The 24,468-nt window shown below is 37.4% G+C and overlaps 1 pseudogene; it reads right to left on the reverse strand.

Moving 5' to 3' along the window:
• Nucleotides 1–7,877: 7,877 nt before the first annotated feature.
• LOC111156586 lies at nucleotides 7,878–8,484 on the reverse strand (annotated as a pseudogene).
• Nucleotides 8,485–24,468: the final 15,984 nt, after the last annotated feature.

A 24,468-nucleotide genomic window follows, 5' to 3' on the forward strand; every position in this document is an offset into this window, starting at 1 on the left:
AGGAAGACAATAGCAATACCTAAACCCTGGAGTTATTGTTAAGTTATATAATGAAATAATATGGGTGATGAATTTTTGTGTGTTTAATAAAATTTAGATATTTTCACTAAATAAAAACCTAGTTTGCACCTAATAAAAGTTAGATGTTTAACCTGAATGAAACTTTGGATTCCCCAAGTCCACTCTTGAGATGAAATTTCATAAGAAAACGTGGTTTGGCCACAGAAATAATTAAAAGCAATTTAAATTTTAATTGGAGTTACTAAAAAATATCAAAGTGTGTGCAATTTGAAAACCAGAGACACTTTACATTAAAGGATGAAGTTTCTTTTTTTGGGTTACTTATTTCTTTTGAAAAGATTTCAGACTTACAAAGATTTGTCAGAATGGTACAAAAAACTTCAATAACCTCTTTACCCATATTCCCCAAATGTCAACTTGCTACCACATTTCCACACTCATTCACTTGTGTGCCCATTATCATTAGCTTTGTTCTTGAACTTTGGGAAAGCAAAGATGCTATCCTGTTCACACTGAAACACTTGAGAATGTGTTCCCCAAACAAGAATATGCTCCTAAATCACCAGCAAATGACACCCCAAATAAGGAAATTGACACTTATTCCTTTTCTCATGCACTGCACCTTCCCTGTATGAGTGACATCCCAAACTGATTCAGAGCACACCGGCATTCATTAATATGAATTTTCTTGCATACTTTGCAAATTTGGAATCATTTAAGACAGTTGTACTTTTCAAAATTAAAATAAAAAATCTTAATCCCGGTATGCACCTATCCCCATCCTCCATGATCCCCTAAACATGTTGTATTTTAGATCAAATATAATAATAATAAACAACTGAGCAAGACTTTATTTTTTTTAAAAAGTAGTCCCCACACCCAGCATGGAACCCATCACAGGGCTTGAACTCATGACCGTGAGTTCAATTTCAGGAGTTGGACACCTAACTGACTGTACCACCCAGGTGCCCCAAGACTTCCTTAAAAAAAAAAAACAAAAAAATAATATGATGCTAGAAAAATTTGACTTTGCCTGCAAAGCTCTTTAGCTGTTAGAGAAACATAAGTGTATGAAGCACAATGCAGTCTTTCTTGTTCACACGTCAGACAAAGTCACAGGACATGGGAGCATGTGTCCACAATTGCTTTGTTTTTCTTCTATCTACATCTTCCACCATATGAAAGTTTTGGAAAGATCAGTGTTAGAAAACCATGTTATCCAGAAAAGGCTATACATTGTGTTTTCTATACTGGAATAGGCATACCCTTTTCTTGAGAACAAAAATGTCCCCACCTTCAATGCATAAACTCTTATCCAAAACTTTGACTCATGACATGCTTTAACTCTGTAGCAACTATTCTACAATTTTTTGTTCTTTGTTGGGCAAATGTAGAACTTGACTACACTTTCCAGGCTCCCTTGCAGCTCCTAAGGAATATGGTGAGGAGAGTGAGGCACACCGACTACCTCCAAGCTGAGCTTGTGAAAGTCTTGGCGCATGCTCCCTGTTCTCTGTCTTCCCTCACATGCTGGCCAGATGCAGAGCTGCAGTATAGGACTCTAAGGTCTGGTGACAGAGCCCCTGAAGGGAAAGAATCTGGTTCCTGCTTGGAACAGAGGCCCTCCTCTTCCTACCCCATCCCTTCCCAACCAGCACAGGACTGGGAAGTGTAGGAGCAATGGACCTTCGTGGTTGAGATTTAGTATTATTTGTGAAGATTCTTAGCCTGCTCTAACAAATTCACTAAAGTGTCATATGGGTTCCTACTAGGATTAGATCACAGACAGCATTCGCTGATGGATGGTTTTCCCGAGTGGCTGTGTACAACAAAAGTCGGCTGACTGAGCAAGACACTTTCTCTTACTTCACCATGGAAATTTCCTTTAGTTTTTGTGAGGGATGTTGCAATACTTTTTAAGGCTCTCGTCATACGACCAAAGTTCCAAACAAGGCTCTCAGATATGTCCAACTTCAGTGGCTCATCTGGAGATGGTGATATGTGGTTCCAGTGGAAATTCACAAGTGGAAACAGTGGTGGTGCCTTATGGGAGTCAGCGGAGTGGTACATGGAACTATTCCTGGTCTGGTCCAATGCAAACACTAATTAACGTTACTGTAACACATCTTTGAGTTGCATAAGGGTTAATACTCTTTCTTGTGTGTTTAGTTTACTGGCAAGAATGACTGAATAATAGGGAGGACTAAACTGAACACCACTAAGGCTTTTCCTTTCCTTAGAAAGAGCTTCTAGCCATGAAAGGTGGATTTACTTGCGTTCACACCACTGTGCAAGAAATGGGAATGACCACGCCATCACCTCTCGGGATGCACAGGTCTTTTGTGCTACTCTGCCCAGTTGGGATGCTCCTACTTGTTTTTTAATCCCTGGTCCCTTTACTTCTTGGAGTAGACCCTGGGGCATTCTCGGCAGAGGGCCGTTGACACTGGAAATTCCTCCTTTTGGTTGATCAAAGCTGATGCTGCCTGACCCCACCCCAGGAAGTGGGGGCAGACACATCTGTTCATTCTGGCTTCCTGCCAATTGGGGATTTACTCTCGGGTGAGTAGGGGAGAGGGACTTTTATGTCGGGAGGGGATTTATTGTTGGCTGACGGGGTGTGGCGAGTGTGAAGGGTGGGAACCACTTCAGCTCCTTGGCTGGATTGTCTGACTTTTTATGCAGCCGGGTTTAATCTTTGTATGTAGGCTCCAAGACTTTTGTAAAGGGCAAGTGCTGAATCGGTGAACTTTAACGATACACTGAGAAACTTTTTGGGAAGTATAGATTTGCAAAAAGCAAGAAGATGAAAGTGAAGGTTAGCTGACTACACACAGTAAGATACTGTTTGGAATCAAACAACGACTGAAGATAGAATTCTGGCAGTCCTCGCTGGTTAGTGAGCATAACCCCTCAGGAGGAAGGGGAATAGAAGGCAGGCCACTTGGTGTCCTGAAATCTGGCCTTCGTTAACGGTCATTAGACCACTTCACATCCCAAAGTCTTCATAGCAACAATTGCAATGATACTAAAATTATGCATCAAATTCTGTAAAACATTCCTTATTTTATGAAAGTATTATGTGCCAAGAAAGGAAGAATATGACGTTACATGGTATTGAACCAGGAACACCCAACGCCTGGAGTAGGAAGGTTGTCTGAGACCAGAATATGGTCCTGAGCACGACAATGTTTCGGTGATTCAACAGATGAACAGGAAAGACGTGTCATGGGCTTTAATTGAGTTTAGCTTTAGAAGTTGAGAGAAAGCCAGTGTTTGGCCCTTTAGAAAGTCCTTAACTTTTCTTGTCTTCATGTTGTTTTTTCAAGACTGCCGAGGCCAGAGATTTTCCCTAGATATGAACTACCTGCCTCCTCAGAGATCTTACCTAGTGATACTTAACAGTTTCTATGCCCACTGCCAGGCCATATGATAAAGTCTACTACAGAAGAAATATGATTTATGGTCTGTGTTCTCCATATAGCAGGGATTCCTGTTTGAAGCCTCAATTTAAGGGTTCAGGCAGGGCCACAGCCCCACTGTAAATGAGAAAAAGATACTGTCTCACCAGACATAGTCTGGTGGCATGGTTTGCGAGTGGAGTGTGGGCTACATTTCAACCCTCACCAGTCTTTTACATTTTTAACCCACACATCTTTGTGTGCTTTGGAGTCCATCATATCTTATGGATATGGAGCATGATAACTTAATGGAGTTGTGGGATATGTCTGTCAGAAATCTTAGTTTCATAAGGCCCCATGAAGATCTTTCTGGTAAATAAATCATCCTCAGGGAAGAGAAATTAAAAGCAGACAAGTTTAATACAAGGGCAACACACCACAGGGGAATAGTCTGAGAGGATCCAAAGGCAACATGATGTCTGTCATAGAGCTAGGCGACAGAAGGGAGTGTGTGGTGACTGTAGGTGACCTCAGCTAGTTGGATCCAGCAGCCCAAGAAGTTTCAGTCCAGATCAGCTGGAAAAGTTGGAGGCTTTGAGATGGACTCAGAGTGGCTGACTGACAACTTCTTCAGTATAAGATCAGTGAGGGAATGTGGGAAATGTCAGCTCTATATATCAGCATACATGCACTCTTTGGAGAATTCCAGAAATACCCAGGAGTGGGGAAGATATTTAAAAAAGGACTAGAGTCCTAAAACTGTGAGTCGAGGAGGAGTCATAAGAAGATTTTTTGTTGCTGTGATTGTGATACTGTTTTTATCCCAACGCAGGGGTAAACTGGGCAGCCAGAATAACACATACACATATGAAAACGTGAAGCAATGATACATTCCACTACAGTCTAACTTTTCCTTACCACCCGTTCTGGAGCACAAGGTGGGGGATGATTGCAAAATGTTAAGTCAACACCATTTGTGTATATTCCACTTGGGTTGGCCTCACTTGTTACGAATGATGGAATACTCAGGATGGTGAGTAACTTCCACGATTAATAATTGGAGATTCCCAGGTAATTCTCTTAAATTTCTATTTCAGCAAAGTGATGGGGGGAGGACAACGTGGAGGGGGGCAGTGTTTGAGAGGGGGCAAGAAGTGACTGCGGGTAGAGTATGAGTACAAGATATGTGAAGGGGGATATACCCTAGTTCAGCAACCAGGATTCCTGGGTTCTCTGTCTCCTTCTGCTCCAGTCAGCAAAGCTGGAGTGGGAAAATCATTTCCCTCCTCTGAGCTTTGATGTTCTCATCTGTGAAATGGATTGAATTGATTAGCTTTCAGAGTTCTTCCCTGAGTCTGATGCTCACATTTGTTCCTGAAAACAATAATTGTTGAAAGTGAAATTTTGCCTACCAACCCTGTGAATGGTTTGTGGCTTCTTTCAGTAGGATTGAACTGCTACCAAAGTGCCACCTAAAAGGTTAGCTTTCTGACTGGAGCCTTTTGGTCAGTCAAGCTGAGCCCTGTGTGTAAACATACAGAGATATTTCGGCACTGCTGGGTATTCCATGTTTTGCTAAGTTTCCTGCCCTTCCTTTGCTCTCCTGCTTCCTACATGTCAGATTCCTACTTCCTTTTTGGTCACTGTATGTGTAGGACTTCCAGCCCTATCAGATTGGCTGGGCATTTAGGCTGTGTTTTTGCATGTCCTGCCAAGATCAGCATGGTCATTTACCTCTGTTTATTTTCCCTTCCCAGACATCAGGCGTTGTCTGCATTCCAGCACCCCCGCAAAAGTACTATCTCCCTTAGTGAGGCTGCAAGGCCTCTGATTGTTGCTAAATTTGGTGGACTTGGAGTCGGACCAGCCATCAGAGGCACCCATGAAACAGCAGCCCATGGCATTTGATTTATCCAAGTTTTCAAAATCTCTGCAACAGCAATTGAATGACATTGTTTATTAATGTTTAAAGATTTTATTTATTTATTTGAGAGAGAGAGAGAGAGAGAGAGAGCAGGAGCGGGAGTTGGGGGTGGAGTAGGGGAAGTGGGGAAAGGGAAAAGCAGGCGCCCTGCTCAGCTGGGGACCCCATGCCAGGCTCTGTCCTAAGACCCAGGATCATGAGCCTAAGGGAGACGTTTAACCAACTGAGGTACCCAGGTGCCCCTCGAGTGACATTTTAAATAAATAGTTTTATGAAAGAGAGAGGAGTTCAGGGGAGGGACTAAGAGAAGAGAGGAGAGGAAGCTAAATTATAAGGGAAGGAATCCAGAGAAGAACAGACTCTTTCCATACTTCCTTCCATCACATATATGACAGTTTTGTCTTTTTAGGATGTATTGATCCGCTTTTTGATCAAACTACATTTCAACATTAAAAAATTAAATGTAGAGGCACATGGGTGGCTCCATCTGTTAAGTGTCCTACTCTTGGTTTGGGCTCAGGTCATGATCTCAGGGTCATGAGATGGAGCTCTGTCAGGCTCTGCACTCAGTGTAGAGTCTGCTTGAGATTTTCTCCCCTCTGCCTCTTCCCCTCTCCCAGCTCACATGCTCTCACTCTCACATTTATTTTCTAAAATAAATAAATAAATAAATAAATAAATAAATAATTTTCAAGAATATTAATTTTAGATAGATTCTAATATCTGACATTTTGGCTACACTTTGTAATGCATCAGGTTCTGCCTTACCTAAGGAATTTAAGCCCTTTTCCAGAATCGTCTCCTGAAACCCAGGTCCTGATAATTTGTCTCCCCTGCTAAAGAATCTTCATGGGCTCCTTGACCCCAGGTATATTTTTCTAGTTTTGAATCAAGCTGATTTTTTTTTGTCTGTTTCCAGTGCTTTTCCACAGTAGCTAATATCGTTGAAAATATATGGTTTTCTTATAGTTGAGAATAGTCTTACTCATCCGAATTCACAAAAACACTAAAACTACTATTCCTATAGTTATATTTTCACTTTATTTTTTTTTAAAGATTTTATTTATTTATTTGTCACAGAGAGAGGGAGAGAGAGCAAGCACAGGCAGACAGAATGGCAGTCAGAGGCAGAGGGAGAAGCAGGCTCCCTGATGAGCAAGGAGCCCGATGTGGGACTCGATCCCAGGACGCTGGGATCATGACCTGAGCCGAAGGCAGCCGCTTAACCAACTGAGCCACCCAGGCTTCCCTATATTTTCACTTTAATTCCTTATGGAAACTATGCTGAATTGAGGCCACATACTTCTTAAACTAGATGCCTATCAAGTAAGTCTGCCACAACTACTCTTATGCCCTCTGTATAAACAAATGAGGCAACTGGTATCGTTCCCATCTGAACATTGTTGCAGAAGAAATAAAGAAAGATTATGTGGTTTGAGGATCGATTGACCAGCATCTATATCGATGACAGGAGGGAAAATGTGATTAAGTGAAGGCAGAGGATTTCTGTCTTGTAATATTGAAAATATTAATGATGGGGAGGAAGTAAAATACTGTGCACAGCTGATAATTATTGTAGAATTTGCTTTCCCAGACATCTTTTGTATCATGATAATAAGAAATACATATAAAATTATGAGGAAGGATTTAGAAGTGATTTGGCTCTCAATAAGGATAGAGGGAGAAATTTAATCAGGGCACTTATTATCATATATCAATATAAGCAATATAGGCCAGGAACAAATGGATGCTGCTGCTGATTTTCTGTGTTTATGGAAAATAAAAGCAAGGGAAAGAAAAGATGAAACAAAAAATGTTAGGGGCCTACTATATGCTAGTCTCATGCTTGGCAATAACCTCACTTAATCTTTATACCAACTTCCCTGAAGGAGTTTCCAGTATCCTCATTTTACAGATGGGGAACCATAGGATGTAGAAGGTAACTGGTCCAGAATCCCACAGCCAGGGTTTTAGCTGAGCTCAACCTGCCCTCAGAGACTTTATTTTTTCCACCTTGATCTCTTGTGATTGGTTTTGTTTCTTTGTTTGTTTTTCATTCAGTTAATTCCTTCTTGTTCTGGAGAAATTACACAGGATTTGATCACTGCTATCTGTGCAATTCCATGTAATATATTAGTTACCATTTTGAAATCATTTTAGCACTGAATATTCAACAACTCACCAGTTTCAAGATGGCATCTTCATTATGCATGTATACATATTATTTAAAATAAAGAATATCCTTTTTCATTTTGGCCAAAGCAAGGCTAAGTTTCTTCCCCTGAGTTCTGACCACCTGAATCTTCCTGTTCAGGTTTCTTTTTCTTTTCAGTTTATAATGTTTTGTTATGATTTCAATTTTCTCAAAGAACTATTTTATGTCATATGTGTGTGTGTGTATACATATATATGTATACATACATCTCTTGTGTATACATATATATGTATACACACACACACACACACACGCATATATATACTATCATATATATATAAAACAGAAGAACTATTTTATAATTTATGTATAAACTTCATACATAGGGTAAAATTTCAGAAAGACTCAAAAGGCTCTTTTTCACTTTCTTCAAATTTTGTTTCCGGGCATTAAGTGTGTCATTCAGCTGTTGCCATTGCTGTTTTCCAAATGTCTGATGTGTACCGTGAATGACAACAAGACCATTTTAGTTCTTACTGTATCAATAACAAACACTTCAACATCATCAGCTCCAATCTGAAGTTCTTGATGCAGTGCGTCAAAGAAATTTCTTTATTTTCCACTGCCATTCCCATAAAAGTAAGCAGTCTCATTTTTGCTATATTCCGTTCATGTAATAGACCAAGTGAATCAATGACGTCTTTATTATTCTGATAGAACTTGACATATGACGCAAACCTAGCGCTCACAGAAATGGTTAAAAGAATGAATACGTTCGCCTTCCCAAAATTTGACTGGTTTTAATGTAAGAAGATAGTCAAAAAGAAACGCATCTTGATCTTTCAAGGCTCATATAATATACATGTGGGCATCAGCCCGAGCTGGGAAGTGTTGTCCTCTGTGTAACTTCCTACCAATTCCACACATGAGTTTGACAGCCGGATACTTACTGATATGCTTATTCTGGAGAGCCAATGAACCATTCTCCTCTGGTCACAAATGTACTGTTATCCATTGTTCAAGTCTGATTATTACCAAGTATGTTTTTGGAAACATATTCTCTAGATGTAATAGACCTTTCATAATTTAACTTATCAATGTCAAGGAATTATGAAATTGTCATAACAGCATTAATGTTGAATCAATTAAACATCCAAAATAAGCTATGGTGTTTCATGCTTTGGAAGATGAGAAGTGGTTACAGGCAAATCCACAGGGACAGAGCACTAAACTTCCAAAGGATGAGTAATCACTCTTAGAAACAGTATACACCTGGGACACCTGGGTGGCTCAGTGGGTTAAAGCCTCTGCCTTCGGCTCAGGTCATGATCCCAGGGTCCTAGGATGGAACCCCACATCGGGCTCTCTGCTCAGCAGGGAGCCTGCTTCCCTTCCTCTCTCTCTGCCTGCCTTTCTGCCTACTTGCGATCTGTCAAAATAAATAAATTTTTTAAAAAGCCTTAAAAGTATAAAAAAATAAAAGAACAGTGTACACCTGAGATGCCATATGAAAATATAGGACAATGGTTTTCTTAGAAGCTGTGAAAAGTTAAAACAAGACACCAACCAGACAGCTCTCCTACTTTCCAGATACATTTCAGGACTGGTATGTCTCTATTGCCTCAAAATCAAAAGTCAGAATCAGAACAAATTACAATTAATTATTACCACTATGATCCTTCATCAAGAATCCTTTAGAAGGATAACATTTCTTATAACTGCTAGATTTCTGAGTCAAAGGTGATGAAAATCTCATTTATTTTTCTTAACATACCGTGCAATCCTTTTACATCTTAGAGAATATTTGGACAAAAATTTGGGAAATAGACACATGAAATATTGATTCTTATTTCTGGTGAGTAATCAGGTTAACCCTATTGGTAGAATGAGGTTGAGATAATTAATAGGTGGATTTGCCAAAATGAGTAAATGAATCCATTACAATACATTATGTCACAATCCTATCTCTGCTACCATCATTTTAAAATAAAAATAACATTTAACAAGTTCTGTGCCCCGAAGTTGAAAATAGAATGTTATAGAGTTGTCATTATTTCTTCTCTGGGAAGGATTGTGACTGATAAGATAACTATTGCCTAAACTATTTTAGTATGTGGAATTGGCACAGATAAATTCTCTGCTCTATGTACTAATTACAGTAATTTGATCATTATAATGATTATAATTTCATATTCACTTTATATGAGATAGTCTCTTAACACTGCCTGTCACATCATAGTAAATTTGCTTGTAAGATTCTTTTGGGGGGAAACTATTATATCTTATCAACAATGTCTTTAGTGGCTTAATTATGATATGCCTTCAGGATTTTTATAACACCTCTTGTAAAGCCTGTTTTCTGAATGAGATTGCTATATTTCTAAGAGCTGTGTCAAGATACTGTTTTAAATAGTTACTTGCATGTCTAATATATTTATGAGAAGAATTATTGAAAACAACCTGAAATTTCAACAAGGAGGTACTTATTAAATTAATAATGGCATGTCTCTGTAATAGAATATCAGATATTTACCAAAAAAATGAGGAAATGTTGTGTACTGATTCAGACAGATTACCAAGATATACTCTGGCATGAAAACAGTAAGGTACAAAGTAGTGAATATAGAATATATTTTTTTATATAAAGTAGGGTGTGTGCTCAACATCACTCAGCATCAGCATCAGGGAAATACAAATCAAAACCACAGTGAGATACCACCTCACACAGTGAGAATGGCTAAAATTAACCAGTCAAGAAATGACAAGTGTTGGCGAGGATGAAGAAAAAGGGGAACCTTCCTACACTGTTGGTGGGAATGCAAGTTGGTGTAGCCAGTCTGAAAAACAGTATTGATATTCCTCGAAAAGTTAAAAATAGAGCTACCCTACAACCCAGCAATCGCACTATTGGGTATTTGCCCTAAAGATTCAAATGTAGTGATCCAAAGGGGCGCGTGCACCCGAATGTTTATAGCAGCAATGTCCACAATAGCCAAGCTATGGAAAGAACCTAGATGTCCATCAACAGATGAATCGATAAAGAAGAAGTGGTATATATACAATGGAATGCTATGCAGCCATTAAAAAACTGAAATCTTGCCATCTGCAACAACATAGATACAACTAGAAGGTATTATGCTAAGTGAAATAACAATCAGAGAAAGAGATTTATCATATGATCTCACTGATATGAGGAATTTGAGAAACAAGACAGAGGATCATAGGGGAAGGGAGGGAAAAATGAAACAAGAAGAAACCAGAGAGGGAGACAAATCATAACAGACTCTTAATCTCAGGAAAGAAACTGAAGGTTGCTGGAGGGGAGGGGCATGGCAGGGATTGGGTGGCTGGGTGATGGAAATTGGAGAAGATATGTGGTATGGTGAGAAAATAAATAAAAATAAAATAAAACAGGGTGTGTGTGTGTGTGTGTGTGTGTGTGTGTGTGTGTGTTTGTGTATGTATCTCCATATCTATATTTTCTTGCATTTTCAATCAAGGAAGACTCTGGTAGAACACATGGTTTCCTGAGGGTGAGGGGAGGGGTACGCGTGGAACTAGATGAGTGGTGAATGGGGCTTAAAGACAGACTTTCACTGTATTCCTTCTCCTTGGTGACTCCTGGGGCCATGAAAATTTTTTGATATTCACTCTGCCCACTATATCAAACTTTCTTTCTTTTGGATTTTGAGTCATATATATGAAAGCCTTTACTTGTTGTCATTTTATCACTTATATAACTTTTTGCAATTAAATATTTGATCCATTTGTAATTCACTATGGTGCATATTGTGAGAAACAATGGTTATCCAGTTGTCTCAGCATTATTTATGAAGAGACTGTCATTTTCCTATTGACTGGACCTGTTACCTGTTCACATGTTGAATTAGCTCAGTATTCTTGAATTTTCTATTCCATTCCATTCCATTCCATTACATCGGTTTGTCTATGTATATGCTCCCATTATTTAGTTACTTCGACTATCTGCTTTAAAATTTATAGGTCTGTTTTCCCTCATTGTTCTTTTTCAGAGGTTTTCTGGCATTTTAAATAAAATCTTCCAAAAATTAGATTGTCTGATTGAAAATGTTGACATTTATTGTGCTAAATCTATCCATTAACTTAAGGAGAATTGATAACCTTCTGATGCTGAGTAGTTTTCCAGTTGGTTCTTTTGGACTTTTCAAGTGTATAATCATATTACTTGCAAATAGTGATAATTCTACCTTCTCTTTCCCATTTCTCTTGTCTCTAATTTCTTTTTCTCATCTAATTATAATGATTACTTAAATATGCTCCTAAAAACTCTGCAAAGACTCACCAAAGGAACGGTTTTAACAAAAGAATCTGGGTGAAATTCTTAACCCATTTATACAAGGCATTGTTTTGAATAACTGTTTTGGCTATAGCAACATGACCTGTTAGTTAGAGATTTTTTCTTGATGCCTTATTTCTAAGAAATGAGAAATGACTTCACTTGTTATTAAAACCATCTTCAGTATATTAGACTGGAGCTTTCCCTAAGAGCTAGTTTACAAAGAATCATGATTCATCTGACATACTGTAAGGAAATATACATAGACAAAAGAGAGATTTTAGCAGTTGACTGGTTAATCTCTCTTTTCCTCCAAGCCAGGTATATTGGAAATGATTGAAGTAAAATGTGTGGTTTACATCCTACTCCCCAACTCCTGTATGTTTGAATTCAACTCTCATATTCGAACATAGTCATGCCAGGTTTAAGAGTGATCTTCCTCAACTATGGTAGCAAGATTAATGGTCTAGTGTGTTACATGATGATCTGTATATTTTATATTTAAATCTAAAACTCCAGTAGCTAACCCAGGGTTGAATTTGGTCCCAGTATGAAGCAAAAGATATTTGACAACTGAATGGAAAGGATAGCAACCAAACTAAAATTTACTAAATTTAGAGATTTTTTCATTCATGAGGTGAAGTGTTAGTAAATACTTTTGAAAATTCAAGGCTAGAATTGCCAGTCACAAGACTGGATTTCCACAATCAAAATTCACAAATTTTCTTACAGACATTTACCTTTAGCATATTTTCTAGATGAAGGACTTCGTTATGAAAGGAAAGGAACAAAGGAAATGACCAAAGACTACCAAAGTTAAACAGGACACGGTATAGCATTGATACAGACAAATTACACACACACACACACACACACACACACACACACACACCACATCCCAAGAGAGCCTCCCTACAAATCAGTAGTCACTTGATTTACAAATCAAGTGTCCCCTTAGCTTCCAGGGGCCACAAAGGCCCATACTCTTTGAGGAGCCCTGAGTTTCGAAGGAATTAATCTGCTTTGAACCTCTTGAAGCTCCTTTCTGGACCAAATAAAGATCAGTAAATCTGCCAGAAAACAAGAAAACAAGCTCAACATAAGACTTCCCAGTTTTGTGTTCTAACAGTCCAATCCTCTATCTAGTGTAGCTGAGAAAAGAGAAGTGGCCATTTGGGAAGACTGATGAAAGTTGACCCTAATTCTGATTGCCACGTTTAGCTAAGCTAACGCTAACTTACATGTCTACAGGAAACAGGCAGGACAGAGCTTCCATTCAATCATGGAAGTCCACCAGCATATGTTACCACCATTCCCTAGGATGAGTGTTTTTTACCCACTATGTCTATCAACTTGGTAACACTGAGGCCATCTCTCAATATCAGAGAGTTTACATTTTGACCTAGACTTCCAATGATGAATAGCGGGTGATTTCTACCAGGTGAAAATCTTATTTATCTCTCCTAGGCTGAGGGTAAAAAATCCTGAACGAGAGCCAAAAGACACATGAACTAGATTATATGTACTCAGAAGAATTTGTAAATCAAGTGACTGCTGATTTGTAAGGAGTTTCTCTTGATGTGTGTACGTGTGTGTTTTGTGTTTCACTTGTATATATCAATGCCATACGGTACCAGGTTTTGTAAATTACCAAATATATAGTCATAACCTATTGAAAAGACTAAATATTGGCTTGGAGGCACTGGCTGAACTTTACCATTTTTCTTCTTATAATTAGATTTTTTTAAACTTAGCCCCACATACCGCTACTTTTAGCACGATGCAGCAGGGTCTAGTTAAGTTATGCTATATGCTTTTCAATTAAACCATAACTTTCACATGTGCATTTTGTTGTGCTCACTCAACATTAAATAAATGGATAACACCTGAATAAATTCAGAGCCCCAGAGTACACCCATTCTTGGAACTAATTTACCAGTGAGAGGTTTTTCATTTTAGTTTAATCAAGAGCGTTACTGAATTGAGGTAAAGCAGAAGTGACTTAAGTACAATCTCTGCAAACAGGTAATAATAAAATATATATAATAGTATTTATGACCGGTTGACCCATTTCTCAACCCATTTAAGTCTGGAAAGATATGTAATAAATTTGAGTCCGGTTTATGTACTTGGACTATTCATATATACAGTAAAGCTCTTTCATAAAGCTTCTTATCAGGGGAAATGTCTTAGAAAGGAAACGGAAAATTATGGGCATGGAGATAGTACGTAAGATTTCTAGCCTCCCATTCTACCGTTATATCTCCTTATTTGTATTAAAAAACACAGCTACTGACAATGACGCTGTACATGCGCGTAAACTGTCAAGGAGACATACATCCGCAGCAGTTCCCGGAACGCCAAGAACTCCGCAGCCTTTCCCTACCGCTGATGTCATTTTTCTTGCAGCTGTTTCTTGGGAAAGCTCAGTGGCAATGACAATAAATATGACATTCCTTATTTTTGAAAGCTTTCACACTTGGTTAGGTATCTAGTGTGGGGACTCATACAAAGAAAGCGTTGAGTGAATATTGCTTAATGATGATCACTCCCTGCCAGATAAAATGAACCATTCTGCATGAAGCAGATGCTGACAAATTGGTAGAGACTGTGTAATTCTGAGAAAGATCTAGATTTTTCAACTTCATTCTGTGAACCACTTGTCTTATAGGGTTCTTGGCAAAAATGAAAATTCCTATCTCATACCTAAGACCCTGTGATTTAGAACCTCTGAGTGTAGGAATTTTCATGTTTAACAGTTTTTCTGTTGATACTCCTGTATTACAAAATTTGACAACCACTACCCATGAAATCCTGGATTCTTGGAAGAGTAGTTCTAAATACATACATGTGCATTTTCATCTAGACCACTAGAAAGGAAGACTACAGAGAAGATGATTTTCAGTATTGGATTCTGAATTCTTGATTTAAGTGGTCAAAATAATACTAGGTACCTAAAGTCTTAAGCAATGCCTGTAAAATTCTTAAAAACTCAGCAGAAAATTGAACCATTTCCAAAGGCAAATATCTGGCTTTTGAGGAAGATCTGGGATTTTTTTTTTTTTTACTATACTTTTTTTTTTTTTTTTAATCTGTAAGCTTCATAATAAGTGAACAAAGAAAAGTTTTTGAGTTAGTTCTCTAATGGAGAGGTCAGGAAGAAAAGACAACAGATACAGAGCACAACTTTTTACTTATTTACCATGAGCAGCAGGAGAATGTGTACAAGGTATATGGAGCTGCAAACATTTCAGGAATAAGTGTAACATAAAATAGCATAAAATTACTTCTCAAATATAAAAAGCAAAGGCAAAGCCCCAGTAAGAAGGTCTGGGATGAAAGAAATGTTCCCAGCATGAGGGGGCGACTGGCCACACCTAGAATTCAGTTCACACCAAGAAGGAATACATATACTGCAGTGCCTCCAGGAGAGAAAGCAAAGCTTAGGTAAACAATTTTAAAATATGGATGCTTTGTCTGATAACGATGAGCTTTGGTCCCAGTGTAGGTGAGAGCTTAGGACACAGGCACTGAGATGTGAATGGTAAAGTCAGATCTAAACTGGTAACTGTGCTCAAATGCTTAACGAGATAGCATAAGAAAAGGGATTAGCCTTATGCGAGGTTTGAAAATAAAACCTGAAGACCAAAAGGTAAAAATAAGAAAACTGAAATATGAAGAAATTTTCTAAAAAAAAAAAAAATTCAATGAAAGCCGTTCTACAAAGAAATAGGAATGATGGTTTAAAGTGTTGTCATCTTGGAAGCAAGAGGCTATTTGAATAATCATCTAGAACATTGTAGGACAGTGCTTCTCAAACTTTAATGGGCATATGGATCACATGAGGATCATATTAAAATGCAGATTCTGGTTCTGGATATGTAGGGTGAGACTTGAGTTTCTACCACATCTAGCAAAGCTCCCAGGGAAGCCAATACTGCTGGCCCATTTGAGCGCATTAGACATCAACATTCTAAGGTATTTTCCAAATCTAAAAATCCAGAATGGATTTACCTTGTGGCTCTGTCACGTTCTGTGTATTTGTGGAACTAGTTCCTTATCTTTTCTTTGTCCCAGATTTTCTCATTTGTAAATTGGAAACAATCAGAATTTTGCCTTGTAGGACTGTTTGGAGGATTTGGTGAATTAATGGACATAGAGCAGGCAGGAGAGAATCTGACACGTACTAAACAAATCAATAAATGTCAGCTTTGATTATTGCTGCCATTTTTATAAAGCTAAAATGTTGTGAAATACAGAGTGCTTTGGCTTTTTCCGATTTTCATCTTCGCTGATGTAATCAGATTGTGTTTGTCTGGAACTGAGCAAGGATGCCTTAGAGTTTCTCCTGCTCACTGCCAGATAGAACTCCAGTTGTGGCCTAAAGTCATTTTTAGGTTTTGCTAAATTCCAAAGGAAATGAAATCTGCAGTGACTCCATTATGCAAATAATAGTAATGTTGAAGGAACAGGGGAATGGATTTCTAGAGACCGAGTTTTCAGTCCTGCCTCTAATTAACCATGTAAACTAATAGTATTCTCCCAAACCTAACAGTCTCACAATGCAGGAGAACATGTGCTCCTTTTTACTGCTGACTCAAACCCCCAGGACATCTTTCATGGATTGGTGACTTAGCCATAGACTTCCAAGAAACAGAGATTGCCATCGTTCTTTGGGCCCCACACGCTCTTCTGGACTTTAAGTTATCCACTATGCTGTCCATTTCCTCTGATTTATGGCTAAATTCCCTGTTCCTAGTGATGAAGAGCTGTTGGCACTCAAGCTAGCATCAAAGTCAAGGGCTGGAAACCCTACCTAATTGGGTGACTGTGGCTTAATGGAAATAATGGCTTAAAAAAATTTTTTTTTTTGGGTACACCTTACTCCCCAAATGTCTTAGCGAATTAAAAAAAAATCTTTAAAATTTTAAATGAACATTTATGACTCACTTACTCTGTCACTTCCAAAGTGCAATTTTAATCTAAAACATAGTTTTACTTGAATGATATCCAGGAAATAGAACAATATATGGTAAATCATCAAGTACTTTTTGAATTCCTACCATGAATTCCTACCATACTGTGGCAATATGGAGAATATAATAAGTGTAAGCCATTGCAGTTTAACATATAGCTAAGAGGATACTACTTACATATATGGAAAAGTTAGAGTCAATTTAACATGGAGATGAGCAGAACTAGCTCTGGGGGCCACAACCTGCTTAGCAAGCACATCCCTCCTTCTGTCCCTCCCCTTCCGAACATCCATTCACCTTTCCCTACTCAGCTTTTTCTCCCCGGGACCCCATAACACTTCTAACATACTATAAAAGTTGCTTACCTAATATTAGATTCATTATCTCATTGTTTTCCTCCACAAGGATGGGGTTTTTGTCTCTCGTTTCTTGGTGGATCTCCCGTGTGTAGAAGAATGCTTGGAAGCACAGTAGGTGTTCAAGAACGACATTCTGAGGGATGGTGTGATTCATTAAAGAGACCAATACCAAGTTTGAGCCTGCATTTCACAGCTCATAGACCTCCAGTGTTCCTAACACACAAAAGAGGCCAGCGGAAAATATTTTAAACTGACTAGTTTGTACAAACCGTATTTGTTAATCTCTGCTCGACAATACTCAGGATTTTGGGTTTTTTTTTCCCCCCTTTTGGCATCTAAAAATTAGGCTGACCTAAAGACATAAAGTGGTGAGAATGAATTATAGATCATTACTGTACTGCCATTCCAAGAGGAAATGAAATCTGCAATGACTTCTTTATGCAGATAGTAGTAACTGTGAAGGAACATGGGAATGGATTTTTTGAGATCTAGTTCGGTGTCCTACCTCCAATGAGCCATGTAAACTGATAAATCTCTTGACCTCAGAGTTCCAAAATCATCAGTTGAAATATGAAATTATTTCTAAACGATAACCAAAAATATTTAACTTTGACATCTAGCTTTTTTAGATACTAACTTCATTTTGCCCACCCCATCCCAGTAGCCCCTATTCTATTAATAGTTCAAGTTTAAGGAGTTAGAAAAGACAGAGAGATGAACAAAGGAGAATGGTACCTGATGGGAAGCACTCACTGTTATCATTGTAACCAAGATCATAAATATAAATTCAGGTAAAGAATCAGACTGCTGATAGTTCGAACCTGGTTCTACTTTCCCTCAGCAAAACCCCAGAAAAGCAAAAAGCAAAAACAAAACCAAAAACCACCACCAACAAAAAACCCTTGAAAGTCAGTTTAAAAGGGCTTTGAGTAGCAAAAAGAGTGCCATGGCGTTTATCCTCTAGGCCTGTTTGGTTACATCGGACTCTCACCTGGAGTCTACTTACTGCGCACGTAATTCATTTGGGCTAGAATCCTTTTTTTCCCCCCTCAACCCAAAGGAATTAGAAGCAGCAAATTTTACAATGTTACCAACGGGGCAGATCTTGTCAGATAAACAACTTGAAGCTGATAAGAAGAGTTAAAGACAGTCTTTCATTCAGAGATGAGATATTGTAAACACATTACATTAGCATCATTAGATTATAATAAATTTTAAGATGATTTTCTGACAATGATCTTGACTCACAAGAGTAGATTAAATTATATTGACCACCTTGTGTAAGAAGGCAAGACATATTTCTGCTAGAAGGGTTTCTGTTAACAATAGTTTATATGTGGGCGCCTGGGTGGCTCAGTCAGTTAAGCATCTGCCTTTGGCTCAGGTTATGATTCCGGAGTCCTGGGATCGACTGAGCCCTGCATCGGGCTCCTTGCTCAGTGGGGAGTCTGCTTCTCCCTATATTCCTCTCCCACCCCTGCTTGTGATCTCTCTTTCACTCTCAAACTATAAAATCTTAAACAAACAAACAAAAACATAATAATTTATATCTAAACACTTTTGTTTGAGGTATCTGAAAAGACCCATTCATATCAAACTTTTATTCCCAGGTGATGTTAGATAATGAGATACATTGTATTATCTCTCCTTAAATTTCTCTGATAATTATTAATCAGTATTTTGGGCAATCCTCTTATGTCGACATGTTTTCTCTTTTTTCAGTATTTGTTGGGCAATGTGGGGACCTGCAGTGTAAAAATATAGGTCCAGATACTGAGTAATCTAGGAATAGATGGATAAGTCAGATGAAGAAGAAATTGTTTCGAGCATGGGTTTTGGAGATGGCCTGATCTGGATGACAACTCATGCTTACTTAAGACCTCTGCTACTCAGATTCCTCATGTGTAAAATAGTGATTGTAATATCTATGTCCAGAGATGTTATGAGAATTAAATAAAACATATATGCCAAGCACTTACATTTACAACCTGAAATAGAGATACCAGACACATATTTGGCAGTGAATGAATAAGCTGGTTTATCCTGGACAATTTATTTATAAACTTTTGTTGTTTCATCTGTAAAATGGGAAAAATAGTGTTTAACTTCATAGAGTTTTTAAAAATTAACCACAAAAAATTAATATGCTTATGTACATGGCACGTAAGGTATCCCCAGAATACCATAAAAGCCTAATAAATCATATCCATTAGAAATACTATGTTTTAGTAATGAGAAAACAAATGCCAAGGTATATGGTGTAATATGAGTTCAGAAAAAGGGCAGGCCAGTGTGAGTGGAAGTCAAAAGGGAAGGCTTCATCTAGAAGGTGCAATTCTGAATCATTGTCAAACTCATTGTCAAAGGCTGAACCCGATAGAGTTCAGCTTCTCTGTCTACTCTCATGGCCCGCTATGTCCAGCTGTCCTGTACACAGTGAAACAGAAGGTCCTAAATCAGTTCGCTGAAAAATCTAAAAGGGGCACAGATATTCAGGGCAGGGCTGGTGTGAACCTTAACAGTGGCTTCTGTGTTCCTTTGGCAAAGGGCAACAAAGCAAGAATGATTGGTTTTGTGAACATTACCTCTGCAAAGGCATTCCTTTGTCTCTTCAGTATTCATCTGCTTCAGTTATGTAGTTCACACTTGGTTCCTTGGTTTTGTTTTTGTTTTTTTGTTTTCCCAACTGAATATATATATAAATAGATTTTCAATTAGGAGCCAGAGATCTTGGATTTATTTTTTTCCCCTGAACTACTGAAAGTAGTTCTTCTTTTTTTTTTTTTTTTTCCCCTGATGGTATAAGTGGCACATGTTCATGGTAATTAAATCAGTCAACAGAGAACATCTGAGGAACATGTAAACTCTTTGGAGATTTCTGCCATAAATCAGAATTTCTTTCTTCTTTTTTTTTCCTTTATCTTTTCCTTTCTTTCTTTCTTTCTTTCTTTCTTTCTTTCTTTCTTTCTTTCTTTCTTTCTTTTTTTTTTTTAGAGAGGAGGAAGGGGAAGGGGTACAGGGAGACGTAGAGAGAGAATCTTAAGCAGGCTCCATACCCAGTGCAGAGCCCAATGCAGGGCTTGAACTCAAGACCCTGAGGTCATGACCTAAACTGAAATCAAGAGTCCATGCTTAACCAACTGAGCCCCCCAAGAGCCCCCCAATCAGAATTTCCTAAAGGGAAGTAACAAAGGATGAGTTTTCATGCAAAAATCAATGATAATTAGCTTCAATCACCCAGAGCAGCCAACATAATCTATCTAAAATACAATTTGGGTCATGCCATTCTCCTGTTTAAACTCTCTCTCTTTGTATTACTTTTGCAACAATATCTGTAATCCTGAGCACAATATGTGAGGCTCTTCATGATCTGAGTGTTGTCCAACTGGTTATTTCCCACCCTTCTCCCTTCACTAAGAACTTCAGGTTCTGGCCACAAAGAACTACTTCATACTCTCCAATTCTTAGCTTTAAAGCCCTTTTCACTTCTGGATTTTACATAATGGAAAACTGAGCTCACAAGCACCCTCTCACTACAAACACATACAAATACTAGCTAAAATATAACTAAAAGCATTTTTAATATACACTGGGCTTTAAAAAAAAAAAAAAAAAAAAAAAAAAAAAACAAGACAAAATTTCCGAGTTCCAGAACCTAAGAATTTGAAGTCAGAATTGTTAATATCCTGAAACCTGGGATAGTGGACATGGATAAAGGCCTAATAGTCAAGTAACAAGGGCTAATTATCTACAAAGAATCAGGAGATGCAGCCTTGAAAAATGAAGAACAGAGGAGTAAAAATAGAAAATGGAGAAAACTTAAGGAAAAGATAATTATTCCAAAGAAATACAAAAAGGAAGAAATAAAAAAATAAATGCATAGGCCAAATGCAAAACAATGAATGAAAAGGTAAATTCAAACCAAACTAGATCGGTAATGTTATTAAGTATGAAGGAGCTAAATTAAAAGATGAAGATTGTAAGGGGCACCTGTGTGGCTCAGTCAGTTAAGTGTCTACCTTCTGCTCAAGTCATGATCTCAGGGTCCTGGGATCAAGCCCCATATTGGACTCCCCATCCACCAGGAAGTCTACTAGTCCCTCTGCCCTCCCCTTGCTCATGTTTGTATTCTCTCTCTCTCTCAAATAAAAATAAACCAAATCTTAAAGGGGGAAAAAAAAAAAGAATGCAAGACTCTTTAAAATAGAAAAAAAATTATGTTCTATTTAAAGTAAGTGCTCTTTAAATGTAAGGTCACAGAAAGATGGATAGAAAAAGACATACTAGCAAACTAATATTTTAATTATATTAAAATCAGATAAAACAGGATACTTTTTATTATTTTATTAAGCTATAAAACACATACATTAAAATTCACATTTTTTTTATGGTACTAGTCTGTGGGTTTCAACAAATACATATAATTTCTAATCACTACCATAATCAAGATAGCAAAGAGTTCCATCACCCACTTCCCTCCCTAAATATGCCACTGGCCTAGCCCTTTACAATCAACTCTTTTCCAGTAGCTTGTGGAAATCACTGATCTGTTTTATGTCCATATAATCTTGCTTTTTCCACAACGTAATATAAATGGAATATAGGATATAGACTTTGAGACTGACTTCTTTCATTTAACATAAAGCATTTAAGATCTGTCCACACTGTTGTGTATTACTTTTTATTCTTTTTATTCTGGTAGTATTTTGTTATATAGATGTACCAGAATTTGTTTAACCAGTCCCTAGTTCAAACATTTGGATGGCTTCCAGTTTTGTGCAATTACAAATAAAGTCACTATAAACATTCACATATAAGTTTTTGTGTGAACATAAGGTTTCAGTTCACTTGAGTAAATAGCTAGGAGTGGGATTGCAGGGTTGTATGATAAATGTATTTTTAACTTTATAAGAAACTGCCAAATTGTTTCCTAAAGTGTCTGGGCCATGTTGCATTCCCACCAGTAATGTGTGAAAGTTCCAGTTGCTCTGCATCCATGTCAGCAATTGTTAGGGTAAGTATTTTAAAACATTTTATCCATTCAAGTAGGTGTGTAGTGGTATCTCATTGTGGCTCTAATTTTCATTTTCCTAATGACTAACTTCCCTAATCTTTTCATGTGCTTATTTTCCATTTTGGTCAAATATTTGTTCAAATGTTTTGCTTGTTGCTTAAGGTTTTTTTTTCCTTGTTATTGAGTGTTGGGGATTCTTTATATAGTCTAGATGTAAGTTCTTAGTCAGATATGTGATTTATAATATTTCTTTCCAGCTTGAGGTTTAGCTTTTCCATCTCTTAATATATTAATCAAATATATTAATTTCTTATAGACCATGCTTTTGTTTCTGTGTTTAAGAAATTATTGTCAGCTCCAAATAGCAAGAATTATTTCCTTGTTTTTTCGAGACATTTTACAGCTTTAAGTATTAGACAAACACCTATCATTTATTTTTAGTTAATTTTTTTGCATAGATATGAGGTATGGACCAATGTTTATAGATATATATATTTTGTATAAGAGTATTCTAATGGTTTCAGCATGTCTTTTTTTTTTTTTTTTTTTTTTTTTTTTTAAGACTTCACTTTCTCTGCTGAATTACATTTGCCCATTTGGACAAAATCAGTTGTCCATAGCTAATTTTGGATTCTATTGATCTTTTTGTCTACCTTTTTTCAATACAACACTGTTTTGATTTCTGTAATTTTATAGTAAGTCTTGAAATCATGTAGAGTGACATAAATATGATGTAAAATAGAGACCTATAACTGATTAATGAATTGAAAAATTCATCCTGCAAAAATTGTCACCTTTTTCCACATTAGTTTTATGGCTAGTAAAATACCAATAATATTTTCCTTTTATTGATCTTTCATTTTTTGTTTTTGCCTTTTTAAAAAGATTTTATTTATTTGGGAGAGAGAGATAGTGAGAGAGAGAGAGCATGAATGGGGAGGAGAGGGAGAAGCAGGCTTCCCACGAACAGAGAGCCCAATGTGGGGCTCAATTCCAGAACCCTGGGATCATGACCTGAACTGAAAGCAGACGTTTAACTGACTGAGCCACCCAGGCGCCCCAAGATCTTTAATTTTTTGAGACATAATAAATTGCTTCCAGAATGTTTATATGAAATTAAAAGGTCAAAAATAGTCTAGACAACTGAAGAAGTAGAAAATGTTAGGGACTTGCCTTCCCATTTATCAAAATTATTAAAAGGGTACAGTAATTAATAAAATATACTACTCACACAGGCAGAGACAAATAGATGAATGAAACAGAGTAGATAGAAATTCCCAGAAATAGACTCAAACATAAGCAGACTGTTAATATGACAGAGGGCATTGTAGATTATTGGGGAAAAGATGGACATTTCATAAAAAAGTTAGGACAGTTGGCTATTATATCTAAAAATGAATTCAGGCCCCTCTTCATACCAGATATAAAATTGACAGCAGGTTGATTAAAGATTTTGAGCAAATACAAAATATTAAATCTGCTATTATGCTGAATATCATTACAAATTTGAGGTTGGGAAATTTTTCTAAAGCAAGTCAGAAAACTGCAAAAATCAAAGAAAAGGATAGATAATTTTGATGACACCAAGATTAAGAACTCTTTCCTGAATGAAAATGGAAGGATACTTAAAATAAAAAAACACAAACTTGGATAAGGTATTACAGCACATATAACTAACGAAATACTCATGTCCTGAACACTTATATAAATACCAACTCTCAGGAGAATAATGGGCAAACCACTTAGATATGCATTTCACAGAAAATATGAATATCCAATAAACATGGGAAAAGTTGCTCAACCTCAGGGAAGAGTAAATGACAACCACAATGTGTCATCTTTCCATATCCACTAGTAGGGCAAAACTGTAAAACACTGCCATGGCTAATCATTGGTGAAGATGTGGCTCCGTGTTGAGTTCTCATGCTTTATTGCTGAGCTTTGGCACAGTCACTTGAAAATAGTGTGGCATAGTCTAGTAAAATTGAGACTGAACAATCTAGTCCTACTCACACCTTCAAGAATTCTTGCAAATGTGCATCAGAATACATGATTCGTAGAAGTATTATTATTTTGTTTATTATTATTATTATTATTTTAGTATTTAAATCCAATTAAACAACATAGAGTACACATTTAGTTTCAGATGTAGTGTTCAATAAGTTATCAGTTGCATGTAACACCCAGTGCTCATCCCATCATGTGCCCTCCTTAATGCCCATCACCCAATTACCCCACCCCCCACCCACTTCCCCTCCTGCAACCCTCACTTTTTTTCTGAGAGTTAAGAGTCTCTCGTGGTT

The sequence above is a fragment of the Enhydra lutris genome, unplaced genomic scaffold, assembly GCF_002288905.1.
Source record: "Enhydra lutris kenyoni isolate GAN:26980312 unplaced genomic scaffold, ASM228890v2 scaffoldscaffold47, whole genome shotgun sequence".
Lineage (NCBI taxonomy): Eukaryota > Metazoa > Chordata > Mammalia > Carnivora > Mustelidae > Enhydra > Enhydra lutris.